The sequence below is a fragment of the Emydura macquarii genome, unplaced genomic scaffold, assembly GCF_026122565.2.
Source record: "Emydura macquarii macquarii isolate MOO-44397 ecotype Brisbane River unplaced genomic scaffold, CSIRO-AGI_Emac_v2 contig_1045, whole genome shotgun sequence".
NCBI lineage: Eukaryota > Metazoa > Chordata > Testudines > Chelidae > Emydura > Emydura macquarii.
In genome coordinates, this window is record NW_027131182.1 from 4,810,718 (window position 1) to 4,827,213 (window position 16,496).

General features: G+C 41.5%; 1 long non-coding RNA gene across 2 annotated transcripts in view; it reads right to left on the reverse strand.

The window, feature by feature from the left end:
- LOC137151151 (uncharacterized) overlaps window positions 1–16,496 on the reverse strand; it is a 59,249-nt gene that overhangs the window by 41,861 nt on the left and 892 nt on the right. The window lies entirely within an intron of this gene.

Sequence of the window (16,496 nt, forward strand, 5' to 3'; positions counted from 1 at the left end):
TAGGGTCAAAGTCCAGTTTAGATACTTTATAACTCATTTAAATCTTGCCTCGCTTTCAAGGGTTGCACAATGACGATATGTCTACATGAATCCCTACCTCTGCTAGAGATGGATGATGATTTGCATTTGAAGCACTTCACTGATCCCATTCCCAGGAGGTTTACTGGATGCATAGTTTAGCAGGATGGGTGGGTTAGCTTATTTACCTCTGAATTTGGCACACTCTGACTGCTCCATATTCACAAAACATTTTACAGGACACGTCAGCACTGAAGGCAGGCTTTAATTTCAGATGCCACATGGAGATATTATGAGTCTGGATTTTGCATGGGACTGAGCAATCCCATTGCAGTCACTGGGAACTGAGAATCAAGGCCTGGACAGAGAGTCTGCCCCGACACTGGGATTTTGAAGAGCTGAATGCTTTTCTTGACAATCCTGTCACTCTGACCCAAGGCATGAGTGATATGGGGTATGTCTACACTGCAGCTGGGATTGTGCTTCCCGCATGGGTAGACAGACATGCTAGCTCTGCTGAGATAGCATGCTAAAAATAGCAGCATGGCTGCAGCAACACAGACATTGGCTTAGGTTAGCTGTCCAAATACAATCACGCCCAGCCCCGAGTATGGACTCAGGCATCTAGCCCAAGCTGCTACGGCCACACTTCTCTTTTTAACACACTAGCTCCAGCAGAGCTGGTGTGTGTCTATTGACCTGTGCTGGGAAACACACTCAGCTGCCGTGTGGACATACACATGGTCATGCTACTTATCAGTTATTTGTAACAAAGTATGTCTCCAAAAGCAAATATACAGTGGAAAGTTAATTTTTCTTACATTTACAATAAGGTCTTAAATTTGACTTACTACTGCTCAAATCTAATCAAGGTACTTGTGTCAAACAACCTCCTAGCAGAATTTTAAGAGATGAAGTTTGTGCCATATGTGAATGGGAAGATTATTGTACATGTATAAGAAATTACGTGTCATACTAACCCAATGACCCCTCAGATGTGACAGATTAATAATAGTTACTTATTTATAGTAATGCCACTACACGCTTTCCAAACACTCCAGGAGGACAGTCCCTGCGCCAGGAAGCTTATGATCTCCGGAGCAGATGTAAAAACCTTCTAGGCTAGTAAGAATTGAAAGTCAGAACATGCAACTGGAAAGATAATTCTCCACTGATCTGTAATTTTGGATTTAATCTGTATGACACAGATATCATAAAAATGTGGCCATCTTAATATTCCTGTTCCTCTAACCTGTACTTATCCTGGCATACACACAGTATACATATGCTGAACATTAAATCCCCTCAATATTTCAAATATTCGTATTTTTGTAGGCTTAATTCTCTACCAATATCTGAACCCTAGATGTAGTGGACTAGTGAATCTGCTCTGTATATTTAAAATCCCCAATATACAGGGAACAGTGGGAGTTAAGATCCACTCAGTACCTTCCAGCGGATGCTCAGCAACTTGTGTGATCAGACCCCCAATTTTGATATTTTTCCACATAAAACACTTTGAAAATATGGGTGAATGCCCAAAAGCAAATTACCAGCAGGGATTTAGGGGCCATACAATGATCTCAGAATCAGAGTGTACTGCTCAGTTCATGGATGAAACAAACTGGTGGATTTTGTGAACCTTTTTTTTAAAATACCATGGTTGTAGGTGTTTCACTATGAGTATGTTCTTCCTACATCATTTTAGAATAAACAGAAAAAGATTTGATTTCAGAGAACTGAGGATTTCACTGATGTCTTCAGGGTTTACAGGAATTGGGTGTAAAAGTTCTGAACAAGTCTCATTTTAGAAGATAAAAAACATGTATAGTAAGGGAGGATATAAGTGCAAGGAGACATTTCCTTTTGCTCAGTAATGAAACTGAAAACAATGAGGGTTTAAGTTTCTGCTTCCATAGTTCTACAGATCCAAAACCCCATGCTTTTTTATTTTGTTTTTGGCTCTTATATTTCTACAGAGCTATATAGAATCCACACCTACCTGTCCTCCAGGGTGACTAGAATCCATGCAGCATCTTCCACTCCTCTGAGCTATGGGGCGTGGGGAAGAAACAAATTTCAGGCCACAGCCAGTCTAGGGTCTGAGGCCTGTGAAATGTAGCCTCAGCAAGGAATAAAGGACACTGATTGAGTGGGGTCCTCCAGGTATTGTCCTGGATCTGGTTCTGTTCAATATCTTCATAAATGATTTAGATCAGTGGTTCTTCGAAGAAGGCTGGGTGGTATGCGAGCCGTACCGCGCTGCCGAATCCGCCGCTGAAAGTCGTCCTCCCCCCCCCCGGCCGCGCAACCCTGCCGCCGCCGAAAGTCCTGCCCCAAAAGTCCCCCCCTTTTTTCCCCGCCGAAAGTCCTCCCTTTTTCCCCGAGTGGTACTCGGGAAAAAAAAAGGTTGGGAGCCTCTGATTTAGATAATGGCACAGAGAGTACACTTATAAAATTTGTGCACAACACCAAGCTGGGAGGGTTATTAATGGTTTGGAGGATACGATTAAAATTCAAAATGAACCAGAAAACTGGAAAAATGGTCAGAATTAAATTGGATGAAATTCAATAAGGACAAATGCAAAGCTTTCAACTTCGGAAGGAACAATCAATTGCGCACGCACAAAATGGGAAATGACTCCCTAGGATGGAGACTGCACCTGCTGAATTGCAGAAGTATATCATTCCATACTTCACACAAAATGCCAGTTTCCAAAGTGCACATAGTATCACTCAGGACCTTTGCATCTTTTCTTGTTGCTGATTTTTGAGATTCATCATCCTTGATGCTCTCTAGTGCTTCAAGGATGTTGAGGTATCCCAGAACAACTGCATTCACAGCTTCAGCGTTTGCACTCCACCGTATCCCTGATAGTGATTTAGGCATTGGGCATCCCTTTGGTCGTGAATCTCTAAGAATCATCCAACGACTGGTTGATGCAGACAAAAAATTGTACAGTTCTTGGATAAATCCAAAAAAAGAAACTTCTTCAACACAACAATCCATGGCAGATTGGCCAACAAGGTTGAATGAGCGTGCAGCATGTAGTATGTAATCAACCAAAGCACTGTGCTCTTTTATCTTTGTCTGTGGCTGCATCCCTGAATATTTGCCACTTATATTAGTTGAGTTGTCATTGCTTTGGCCAGTCCCATTTTTTATGAGAAAATCGAGTAGGAACGAGGCAAGTTTCTCCTCTGTGTGGTTGGTGATGTTTATGAAGGTCATGAAACGCTTGACTGGTCCGTTGGGTAGCACATAATGCAAGATGACAGTCAGCTGATCTAAAACTGACACATCTGGTGTTGAGTCGAAGGACACTGAAAATTATCCCACAAATATCTATTTGAGTATCAATTCTGTCTCTAACTTTCTTTCGGGCCCGGTTGTTGCTAACTGACAATGCATGCTGCTCCCTCATTGCATGATAGGTAATGTATGCAGTATTCTTCCAATCATTGAAGCCTTCGCAGAATATCCCCTGCTTTTTGGTATCAGAAAACAGGCAGCAATAAAAACAATGCACTTTCTTCTTAACAGGCGAATGGATGAGCCATTCTCGCTCGCCAATCTGTTTATGTTTTACATATTCAAACGTTGATTTGGTCAGATAACAATTCTGATTGGTGTACTCTCGCTTTGTCAATGAAAAGTCAGCATCTAGATTCTGGCATTTCTGTGGGCCCTTCTCAGTGCAATAGGCAAAGAGATCTTGAAAAGTCATGTCCCACTCACCTGGATTGTTGGAGAAGGATATTTTTGTATGACTACCACTGGGAAAGTCTTCAGAGGAGTGGGGTGAGACTGCAGCTAGAGAAGTCACAGGAGGCTGCTCTTTTTCATCAGGACGGGTATTCACCTGGACTTCCTCACCACCAGACTTAGTAGGAGGAAAAAACGTTAGATGAGAAGGTGTACCTTTCAACACTACATCTTGTCTTTGCCATCTTTCTTTGGCCTCCTTCCATTTCTACCATCCTCCTTTCTTCAACATGGTTTGTCTTTTCCAGTGTACTGTGTACCAGTTCAATATTGCTTGGGCCCACAAACATTTACTTAGCTCACAAAGATAAAATCACAACCACCATAAATTGAAGTCACAATATTGATGGATGAATTTGTACAAAGCAATATCTAATGAGACTAAAACATTTTCCGATGGCCCCGCTACCATTGTTCAGCTGTTAATTCAATATGAAATGGAGGGCTTAACGTAGGGACTAAAAATAGGACCTAAAGTAGGGCTTAAATATAGGAGCATCTTGGGCTACAGCCTTTTTAGCCTGTGGGTTAATCCGGCCCTGCCCATCATAAACAAACGCCACCCTAAGAATTTTAAAAACAAATCCCAACCCCTCCACCCCCACCTCACCTCAAAGCAACAATAACTCATGGAATTAATGTAACATTTGCAAGTCCAGTGGTGCCAGCTGTCATGATTCTGTCATGAGTCTGATTACATTTGGTGTATTTCTTAAAGCTGTAAATGTCATGACATTCTGGAGGACTCATGATTTTTGAACGGTTGGGGTTGGTAGTGCTGTAAACAATGACTCTGCTGGCATGTTGTATCCCTCCTCCTGTAAGCTGTGTCTACCTTTTTATTTAGACTGTAAGGTCTTCAGGGAAGAGACTGTCTATTACTCTGTGTTTGTGCAGTGCCTAGCACCATGGGGCCACGTTCCTGGTTAAGCCTTAGGCTGTGCTGTAATTCAAATAATAAAAATACATATTTCAATTCAATTGTAGTGGAAAATGACACACCCATAGTTAGTGAATAGAAATAATTTATGGCAGTCCCCAAATTTTTTTGGCCATGTAAATGTCACAGGAATGGCCCAAACTACTGGTTGACTGCCCATAGTTGCTGTGTTTCATTGCGACAATGGAAGCATCCACCAACAAAAAACATTGTCTCCATCTGTGCAGCTTATCCCCGTGACTGGATTCAGTGCAAATCTCCAGTATAGACAAAGAAGAGGAGCAAGATTTGGAGATGGAGGAATGGGAAGAGAAAGAAGGACAAAGTTATAAAACGTATAGGGAACAGGATAAAAAAATGTGACCCCCAACGGATAGGGGAAGAAGCCAGCAATGGGACAGAGGAAGCTAAGTACAGTGAAGAAGCAAGTGGATGGGAGGAAAAAATTGTGTCCTGGTTTTTGTTCAGCAATATTGTCACTCTAGAGTGGAGGGAGGCAGCTGAGTAGAGCCCAGCAGAAGAGAAATATGATGTGGAGCAATCTCAAACAGTATCTCATGGAGATATGGCCAGGCCAGAAACAGACAGATGAAGGTTAAGGATGGAATCTGGATATGGACGATGTGCATAAAAGAACAGGGAGTGTAACAAGGGAGCAGGCTAAAGGACTTCAAAATAAACTATGATACTTACAACATTATCAGTTCCTAGATAGTTATGCTGACCTGGGGGGCATGTCCTAGCGACGGTCTCCGACATAAGGCAAACAAAGTCAAGTACAGTCAAACAATAGATAAGGCCTATTGAACAGGACACCATGGTCAATACAGGAAAAATAAAACAGCAGTTCAGCTGAAAAAATAATTAAAATAAAATAAGAGGGGTTGGAGGAGAAGCTTCTTTGAATCGTGAGAGGCCCAGCCAGCAAAGAGTGGTTAATAAAAATGAAGGTTGAAGCCAAGATTCAGCTGCATATAGGGCCATTCAGGCATCAAAATAAATGCCTAGATTTTCAAAAGAGCTCAGCAGTGGGGATGCCAAGGCCTCTTGGCTACCTGGTTGCAAGTGTAACAATGGGAACTGCTGAGTGCTGACCACTTTGGAAAATCTGCCTGTGACAGGGTGCTGTTAGCAGCTATAAATGGAGCTTTTGGGAGGCCAGCACGCTGATGACTTACAACACCATCAGCACGGGATGTAATTAGAGAAGGAGGGGCTCGGGTAGTTTGGTTTTGGAAGGGCAGAAGGGATCACTTGCACCTGTAGGGAGCCTGAGGAGCTAATGAGGTAATTAGGTCACCAGTTGGATGGCTCTAAGTAAGCAAGCAGTTTAAAAGGCTGAGCCAGGGAACAGGAACAGGGATTCCACATAATGTCACTATGTTGTGATGTACCCAGAGCATAAACAATAATAAAGACACTTGATGGGGGTACCGTGGTAGACTATGAGTGCTGCTGAATTCACAAAGAGGGCTTGCCAGACAGGATGTCCAGAAACTGAAGGGGGAGCCCGTTCACACTGCTGCTCATTTAAGTACCTAGATGGGATCCGACCTCTTTCAAAATCAGGTCCCAACTGTGGGTCCTGAGTACGTGAAAAAGCAGGCCCATAGCTCTTGAAAATTCAGCCTATAGGAACTGTGTCAAAAGGTTTTTCTGTTGTCTTTTCCATTCTGTGGCTGTGTATGTGATAACTTTATGTAGAGTGAAATCTGATATATCCAGCTATTGAACCTGGCCAGTGATGTGCTGGAGCAACGGGTTCCTCGCGTGGGTTAAAAAGTGCTCAGTTTGCTGTAGACGTTCCACTGGAACATTAGTCTAATATAGTATCAGTTATATATGTCTGGAGGAGTCTGACTTTTTAATATCCATCTGCTCCATATGGCATAATAGCCCAGATCCATTAGTCCTTTTCTCCCTGTAATATCCATCTAGATTCCTCTACCACATCAGGAGTGTACTGAGATGGGACAATGTTCTGGAGGGTATTACTCCCTCTAAGAGAGTTTCACTTTCCAAAACATTGCAGTGATAACTTCCTCTTATAAAGGAACATTTGGACACGATGAGATCTTTGGCATTGATTTGACTAACCTAATCTAACTTGATCATATTTCTAAGGGATTTATTGCCATGGTATTTAAGTAATGACAAAGAATAGTGACAGCAGAATTAGTATTAGGTGAACCTCAAAAAGTTCAGACTTGGGATTCCATTTGGATACGCACTCAAAAGTTTGAATGCTTATCAAAACGCAATGAGGATGAAGAACTTGGTGGGAGAACAGGTTGATTTGCTATATTATTAGTACTTCTGCTTCCGGTTGCAATGGACCCTTACTACAAAGTTTGGCCTTGGAATTGAAGTTCAGAGCTGTTCAGTAAAAGCTAGCTCAGATATTGTATACGTATTTATAATTATTTATTTATTGTGGTTGCTCCTAGACACTTCAGTCAACTGAAGACCTCACTGTGCTCAACAACTGGGTGCTGTACAAACATACAATCCATGTGCCAAAGGGCTTACAAGCTAGATTTTAAGATTTGGATCTGAGCTGCACTAGACTTTGGGGTGTTAAGACCTGGGCTTTTGGTCTGGACCTGTCTTTAGTTTAAGCACTTGTAATTCTGGTTCATCTGGAACCTGGATACGCAGAAGTACAGAAAATAAAACATAATGAGGGAAAATATAAAGTTCTGGTTAACTTTAAAACAGGTATTTTGGAATCTGGGCAGAAGTTCAGAGGGTATCACAAGGAGCACTGGGTGGGAAATGGTTTTCCCAAGCTGTAAAAATTTTCAAGATTTCAAAAAGTTTTCCCAAAAATTAGAAGTCTCAAAAAATTTTGTGAACATAAAATCTGATTTTTTTTCAGTATGGGTTAATGAAAACATTTTCTAAGATTATTTCCTAAAGTTTTGTTTTGATTTCAGTCATTTACATTTTTTTTAAACTCTAATTAGCCTAGATTTTTAAGCAGTCATTTTGAACTGGAAAAATTGATTTAATTTAATTTTATTTATTTATTTATTTTTTGCTTAAAAAATGACAAACCCATTTGGACAATTTTAACATTTAAAAAAAAATTTCAAGTTGAAAAATTTTTTGAAACTGACCCTATCCCTGCAAAACATTTCAGTTTTCATAAATCATCATTTTTCAACAACAAAAAATGTCATAAAAAAATTCCCAACCAGCTCTAATCATGACTACCATCTGTTGGCACAAACGTCAATCAGAAAAAAAGGAATTTAGTGTCTCTTCTGAGTCGGTAAATAAAAATTAAATACATTGCATCTAAATGAATTTTTATGGTGTGCGTTGACTAAGGATTGACTCTGACCTCTCCAAGATGTCACAGTAGTGTATTTCTAGGCCAGTCATGTTAGACTTTTCCCCTCCCTTACTAATTACAAGTTTATTCACAAATCTTATCTATTAATATTAAGGCCATAGTTTTTTGTAACATGCACTGGGGATTAGCAGCCATAAGTTTAAACTATATACACAATAAACACAAGGAAGAATACTTTAAGTTCTGCATATAAGAAACTGTGCCAAAACAACTTACATTAATCAGAAGATTGATGAGTTTTCTGTCTCAGTTCTATTTCTAAGAAGCAGTCTTACTAATTTTGGACTAATTTTGAAATAGGTTATTCAGGGAAAAAGTTGATACCTTTCTCTTCTCTATTTCCTTCACTCTTTCTGCATTTGTCTGTACCATATATGTAATTAGATCAAAATAAATGGCCTTTGTGAATGTCTATTCATTGAAGTACGTTCATCTATATTTATTTCATTGCAGACATTGTCAGAGAGATGCTGACACAAACATACATATCTGATACGTTGCTTTCTAACAACCAAAATCTACACCAAGATTCCTGAAAACTCTGCAAAGTTTGAATCTGATCTTCATGGGTGGCTCTTATTTATATAATGGATCAGTTCAAAATATGAGATTGAAATGCACCTAAATGATGGACAATTTGGAAGCAGATCTGAGAGGTTCACCTATCTTTATTTTTAGACTAATAGATTATAAAGCCGGACAAGACTATTAGATCACCTCGTCTGACCGCCTGTTTAAATTTCATTCAGTTACCCCTGTACTGAGCCCAATCATTTGTTTTCACATATTTTCCAGACAGTCCTCCAGATTCCTCTGTGGTTTGTATAGCACCTAGCACGCTAAATCTCTTCTTATGATTGGAGCCTCTGGGCAATACTTAATACTGATAGTAACTACTACTACTACTATTAATAGTGTTAAAAATGCAGGAGTGTTTCTTTCTTGAGTGCATAAACAGACCCTGAAACATTTTTGAGGAATGAAATTAAAAGTGCCTAGAGAGGAAGATAGACTTCTCACACTCATTATTCGGAAATGACTCCACAGATTCACTAGGCATTTTCTAGAAAAGTCCTCTTTGGGGATGAGACCAAGCAAGAGACATTTCAGCTGAAGAGGCAGCTTTGTGAAATAGCTATCATCAGAGTCCTCTCAAGATTAACTAGACAAGTGTGCATTAACACTAAAATAGGGCTGGGTTCTAGCAGAACTTCTGCTCCACTCAAAAACAAAACAAATACAATAACAAAATTGGACCTCCCCACGTACACCTGTTCCCATCCTCATGACACACTACTACCATCACTGCAAAGAGTAAATTAGAGTCTCTCCACAAGTGGCTGGGTGGAGAGAGGCCTGTGGATCCGTCTGGGATTAGGAAGAAACTTCCCCTATGTACATATTATTCTGTCCTTGTGAATTATGGAGTTACTTTTTGGCACCTTTTACTGAAGTTTCTCGGATAAGCCATGGTCTCATATAACACAAAGGTCTAGATGGGCCACTCTCTGAGCCAGTACTGTAGTTCCTGTGTATCTCCAAGGATTTTAGGTTAATCCTTCTCCTCTAAAGCATTGCTTCCATGATGAAACATACAGTGGGCCCTATTCTCTTACAGTAGGAGGAAGTCAGTGGGAGTTACCCAAATCCTGCAACAGGAGAATCGGCTCTCTATGGCCCACACAGATATATAAAAATAGAGAAAAGAAGATGACTGTTAAAAGCTTTGCCCCTTCTGGGTCCCATTTCCTGGGTACCTTTGCAACTATCAGATGGCAATAAATAAATACCCCCCCCCCATCTCCTGTTTTCCCCTGGTCTTTGCACTCACAGAACAAACGCTTGTGTTGTGTCTGCCAGCTTGGAGCCAGACACTAGAATGGATTTAACCAATTAGCAGATTTCCCCTTCAAGAGGCTAGATGCGCTGAGGGTCAATCCTGGATATTACCACAGTTGATAAGCTAAACCAGGACTCCTGCAATCTGTATGCAGCCACCCTGCCTGGTAAAGCAAGAGGAGCTCTCTCTCAGCTGGAAGCTGATCTTTCATATCTTACGAGTCCCTTAGGCTTAGAGCTAATACAACACTTGAGTTAAGGGCATACAAATTTCCAGACCACATGCTCACTCATTATACACAAGATTACACAGAGCAATGCTTAGAGACAAGTGCTTCTGTCTGGGCAAATAAAAATGAGGGACCTGCTACCAGCCTACAGTGCAGCACCTATGTTAGAAAAATCAATCTGATGGCTGTAAAGACCTCTCCCTGCAGGTTTCTCTGCTTCATGCCAGTTGAGAAGATATTGCTTTGCTTATAAAACACTCAAAGATCAGGAGACACAGCGAAATCCATTCCCCAGTGGGCTTACCTCACTCCTTCTAGAGAAGTAACATAGGGTGTGGGTCTCCCAGCCAGGATTTACAGTTTGCCAGTAAGAAATCTGAAGCTGCACCAGGTGCCCACTTTTGAAGGGGGTCTACATCCAGCCTGCACAGCTTCCACATGTTACTCTGCCCATATGGAGTTCTTGGGGGAGGGAAGAGGTGCAATGGCATTGAAATGTGCCCATTTCTTTCCTCTGAAAATTTCAATAATCTTGCACAGAGGAATTTAGGGATCTCCAGAGCAGAGAAATTCTAATTATGCCCAGGTCAGGGTTGAGTGCTGCCGTCGCTTTTGGCAAAATTTGCTCTTGGACAGCTGCCTAACAGAGAACAAGGTGAAAACTCAGTGTGCATGACGTTCGCTGAATGGACCTAACGTGGCATGTGACAGGCTTTGCTGGTGGCCTTAGCAATCAGGTGATTTTTTTCTCAGTGGTGATCTCTATGAAAGGGGGCTGCATGTGCTTTTAGATTAAAATGCTCCATTGAGACACTATATCCATCGGGAGTCATCTGATCTACTCAATCACAGTACTGTCAGCCTCAAGCACTGAAAAATCAGGATCCAGGCTCCTAACAAAAATCATTAGATTAAAAAATAGGTTGTTTTTCTTTGCCTCCTCATTTTTGAATTTGTAGGTTACAGTGGGGGGAGGGGGGGGTCACATTTTCCAGTTTTTCTCCACAATCAGATAGGCTGGAAGCTTTGTGTATTTATTAAATGAAAACTGAGATTCTCACAATTGCAGGAATTGGGTCTTTAAGAAAAAGAGCAAATTGCAAAAACTTGCTATAAAATCACCTAGATAATCCCCTAAAGGATTCCTCTGGTTTTAAAATTATCAGTGCTCCAGATCATGTACATATTAAAATACTACAAAGATGTGATATAGGACTAAATATCGGTCTGATAGAAAGACAAATAGGGGCTTTGTAGTTAAACTCTCAGATTCTGAGGTGAGTTCCTCAGCTGGTTTGGATTTTCCTTTTTCACCCCCTTAAAATTCAGAGCAATTAAATGTGAAAAACGAAACAAACCCAACCAAGCTAGCACTGAATTATTGTTAATGGCTGAGAAATCTTGCTCTCTATAGGCAGGGAATTCTGGAAGTTAAGCTTATTTCCACACTGTTAACCTATGTACAGGCAGATGCCATTTCAATGAAACTATCTTAACTGACCATGTCCCCAGGGCCAGTAAGAACCACTTTAGCTCTATGGGTTCTTTCCCTTTTCAGGAGTACAACACAGGAGTTTAGCTTTAATTTTCAGAATTTAGGGTTGCAATGTACATTAAAGGCCTTTCACACTGCCACAGCAGCGTAAATGGGCCTCATTTAAGGTTGCCAACTTTGTAATATTTAAAAACCAGACACTCCAGCAGGGGTGCTGGAACCTCCCTCACCTCACCTCTTCCTCCCTGACGAGACCCTGCCCCTGCTCCTGCGCTGCCTTTTCCCAGGAGGTCCCGCCCCTTCCCCAAAGCCCCACCCCTGCTCCCAAGATCCCTCCCCCATTCAATCCTTTTACCCACTCCCCCATATCGCTTCCTGCTCTTTTCCTCTTCCCCCCCTCCACCCAGGTTGGGAGGGACTTGCATATGGAGCTGAGGCTGGGAGCTGCAGTTGCCCGACGCAGGTAGAAGGCGGCCATGGCTGAGTACCTGGCTAAGTGATGACCCAGCACCTCCTCTGACTGCAGTAACTGGACTTTGAGTGTCTTGTCAGACTAGACTGACTGACTGTAAGGTTTCTGTTTCAACTGGGTTTTCCAGTCAAAAACTGGCCCCCTGGCCACTCTAGCCTCATTGTGAGAAACATGGCCCTAGGAGTTCTACAGGATTGGAGCGCCAATTACCCAAAGCTTCAGCCTATCCCCTGGATCTCTGCACACCTTGGATCTTACTTTTTGGGTTATTAATTAGAGATAGTTGAATTTTTTTCCATCAAACCATTTTGATGGAAAATGGATTTTTGACCAATATGCAAATTTTGGGGGTAAGTTTAGACTTTGGACAAAAATTTCCACTTTTGTGAAATAACAGAATCCCCGTATTGAAATATTTTCATAAAAAGGTTTGAGAGGTTGGTAAAAAAAAAAAATGGTTTTTGAAAACTGATTTCCTCCTCCCCCTATTTTGTTTGCTTGGTTTTGTAGTTATTGTTGAAAAACAAAAGTTTTCAAGGGAAATTAAAAAAGATTTTTATATAAAACATTTTCCACAAAAATTTGTTTTTGCATTTTTCAACCAGTTCTGTTATTGTGCACCAGTTATTACTGCAGGAGAAAGCTTTTGGAGTTTCCTGATTTTTGAATGCTTCACTTGGCAACTTTCCCATAGCCTCAATTCTTGAGGGGTTTTTTTTTTTTTTAATTATTTTTGGGGAGTTTTTTGCATTTAATTAATATTTCCGATCACATTTAACCTTGAGCTCCTGCATTGCTTATTTTTCCACTTACTGTTATAACTCTGCAGTATTCCCCTCAGTAGGCTCTGTTAAAGGCTTCTGCATGATTCACACAGAGGTCAAAAGGAGATCGAATTGCAGAGCTTCTACAGAATTGGACCCTATATGAATGAATTAAGAAGATTTGTACAGTGACGTGAGAGAAATGCAATGGCACATTTCTCACAATTTAGCCTTTAATAGAGTGTGCTGACTTGGAGCATAAAGGGGAAGAATTGGTTATACTGTAAATGCTACACTGTTAAGCAACATGCAGTGTTGATATGCTGTGTATGCTGGTGAACTTCTTTAGTAAACATCTTGACCCCTTCTCTTCTACGAAGCTAGAAAAAGATTTATAAAAAATTCTACACTGGGCTCAGGCATTTTTCTCCCAGCAAAGATTACAAAACACAATTTGCTGTGTTTATCCAAGGTTGTGTGTGTCTACAAATAATAAATAAAACCCAGACAAGGTCATAAGCACGAATAGGAGCCTTAACTCAGTTTTAGCTCCAGCCAGACTAGCTAACTAAACTTCTTCTGCCTGCTGATGTCTTATGACATTGGCCCAAATTCAGCAATGGTGTAAGCACTAACGTCAACATAGTTGTGCCTGATTACATAAGGATTGAATTTGACCCATTGGAACTAAAAAGGTCTCAAGAAAGGTCTTAAAATTGCAGTCATATGACTGCACTGACTGTATGTTACTGGTTGTGCAAAAACTTGCATTCGTGCCTGCATCGGATGTATACATCAATTTGCATGCAAAAAAGGCGCTTGTATTCAAAATGAAAATGTATTTTTGCACCCAAAATCCTAGTCATAAAAATGTGGACCATCAAAAATCACTATGGAAAGTTGTGCCTCTGTTTTTTTCAGTGCAATTTTTGAAAATGTCTAATTGTATGTGTAGGCACCCTGTACTTCAGGGGCCTTGGAACTTATTTGGGAGTTTTACAGTTGGGAAGATCCTGGAAGACTACAACTCTCATGATGCCTTGGGGAAAAAGGAGAGAGACTCTTCCCCTTCCAGGAAGCTCAGAAAAAAAGCATGTGGGGACTCCATTTTGGTTTTGGGGTGGAGCGCGGCCAAGGCTGGAAGCTGAGGCTGACTGCTGCTGGGGTCCCGAAACTGCAGCTGAGAGCCTGCTGGAGTTTTTGATTGAGCAGGGAGCTTTGCAGGTTGGTGGCATTGCCGAAGCCAAGGCAGGGACTGAGCCTGGAGCTGACTGAGGTGGGCCTGCAGTGAAGGTGCTGTGAGTGCCCCCCCCAACTCTGTAGTTTGGGGCAAGGCTTGTAAAGGAAGGGGCACAGCAGAGAGACTTTGACTGGGCCTGCGAAGAGGCAGAGAGAGGAAGTCCCTTCAAGCAGGGCCAGAACTGCTGACATTTGGTTGGGCCAACTCCAAATCTTCAGCTTGATCTCTGGGCTGAACTGATACGTTGAACCAACAGAGTGCTGTCTCCTTCAGATCTTCAAGCGCGCCCACGCAAGCAAGAGGTTAGGGCTCTGCACTCTAGGAGACTGTACACTCCGGAGGTGGGATAAATAATGGCAGTGGAGATGCCAGCTAGACAAGTTTCATTTATTACTGTATACTATCTTTATTAATTGATTTATTCAACTGCCCCTGTGGATTTGAAATAGTAGTGACATTTCATTTCACTCTGTTATGCCATGTTTCCGTAATGTGTTAAGTAAAGGTGTGTTAACTCTAATTTAAGTATATTGGATGTTTAGTTTGCATAATTGATATTTTTTGAGTTAGACCCATGCCACTGATGATTATTATTATTAGAATAGGTTTAGTCCTGGAAGCTCCCAAGACCTGCTATTAAGTGTGGACAGGGTCCAGCCAGGTGGAGGCACCGCCAATTATAAACCCCTTTAGACGGAAAGGGACTGCAGCAGAGGGGTGGATAGAGGATTCCCACCTATCCTACATCATCACTGGAATACTCAGGATCTCCTTTGTTGTCAGCAATCCTAGGTGCCCTTGCACAGTGGTGAGTGTTGCCTGCTCCCAAGTAACCCAGAAAAAGAAGGGGGTTACATATGTTAAATAGCGAGAGCCCTGTGGCACCTTAAAGACTAACCAATTTATTTGGGCATAAGCTTTTGTGGGCAGAAACCCACTTCATCAGATTCATGAAGTGGAAACTTCAGTGTGGTGGGTATATGTACACATGCAAGGTTGGGTGAGTTACATGACAGGGAGGAGGGCGAGTGATAACGAGGTTAATTCAATCAGGGTGGATGAGGCCATTCACAAACAGTTGATGAGAAGATGTGAATGTCAAAAGAGGGAACGTTATTTTTTGTAGTGGGCTAGCCTCACCCAGTCTCTATTCAGACCTAGTCTGGTACTGTCAAGTTTGCTTATGAGTTCCAGCTCTGCAGTTCCGTGCTGGAGTTTGTTTTGGAAGTTTTTTTGTTGAAGTATGGCAATTTTCAAGTCTGTTACGGAGTGTCCAGGGAGATTGAAGTGCTCTCCTACTGGTTTTTGAATGTAACCATTCCTGATGTCTGATTTGTGTCCATTTATTCCTTTGCGCAGAGACAGTCCGGTTTGGCCAATGTATATGGCAGAGGGGCATTGTTGGCACATGATGGCATATATCACATTAGTAGATGTGCAGGTGAATGAGCTCCTCATGGTGTGGCTGATGTGGCTAAGACCTATGATGGTGTCACTTGATTAGATATGCAGGCAGAATTGGCTACAGGGTTTGTTGCAGGGATACGTTCCTGTGGTTAGTGTTTCTATTGTGTGGTGTGCAGTTGCTGGTGAGTATTTGCTTCAGGTTGGGGTGCTGTCTGTAAGCGAGGACTGGCCTGCCTCCCAGGGTTTGAGAGAGTGAGTTGCATTGTATGTTGTATTTGTATGTTGTATTTCATAAATCTTGGCAGCTTCCAGAAAACAATGGACAGTTTGAAAAGGAAGAGGTCAGTGTAAGCTTGATAGCTTGTCTTTCTCATGAACAGAAATTGGTCAAATAAGAGATATTTCCTCACCCATCTTGTCTCTCCAATAAGCATAACTATAGCTATATGTATTATAATAAAAAGATGCAGCTGGATGAGCAGAATGGGTAACTGCTCAAGTAAATTCGTATCAGGAAGCATAGTTAAGTTTTCATGTTCTTTTGCAAAAAAAAGTTACCACATAATTAATCAACACTTATGTACACAGCTGCTTATTTTGCACATTATTTTGTTTTTTATTTTGCTTACTTTGCATCCACTTTGCGTATGCAGCAGTGCACTGTGCAAGTAAAGGTGCATATTTAACCCTCACCTGGTTTTCTCCATGCACAGGTACAATTTAAGGATCTAATGTTGAAAACCAGCATATTCTGTACGATCTACCTTAGAGGGTGGGCACCTATCCTTCCCTATTTTTGGCCTTGTCTACTCTAGGCTTTTGTGCCCCAGATTTTCTACTGCTGCTACCATCAGTTTATTTCTACCAGTGATAGCAACCCTGGAAGCAGTCATGTAGGGTCTAACAGGGTTAGACTTGGACAACATAGTTCTTAAAATGCTGGCAACTGCCTGGAGCGCTGTCTTTA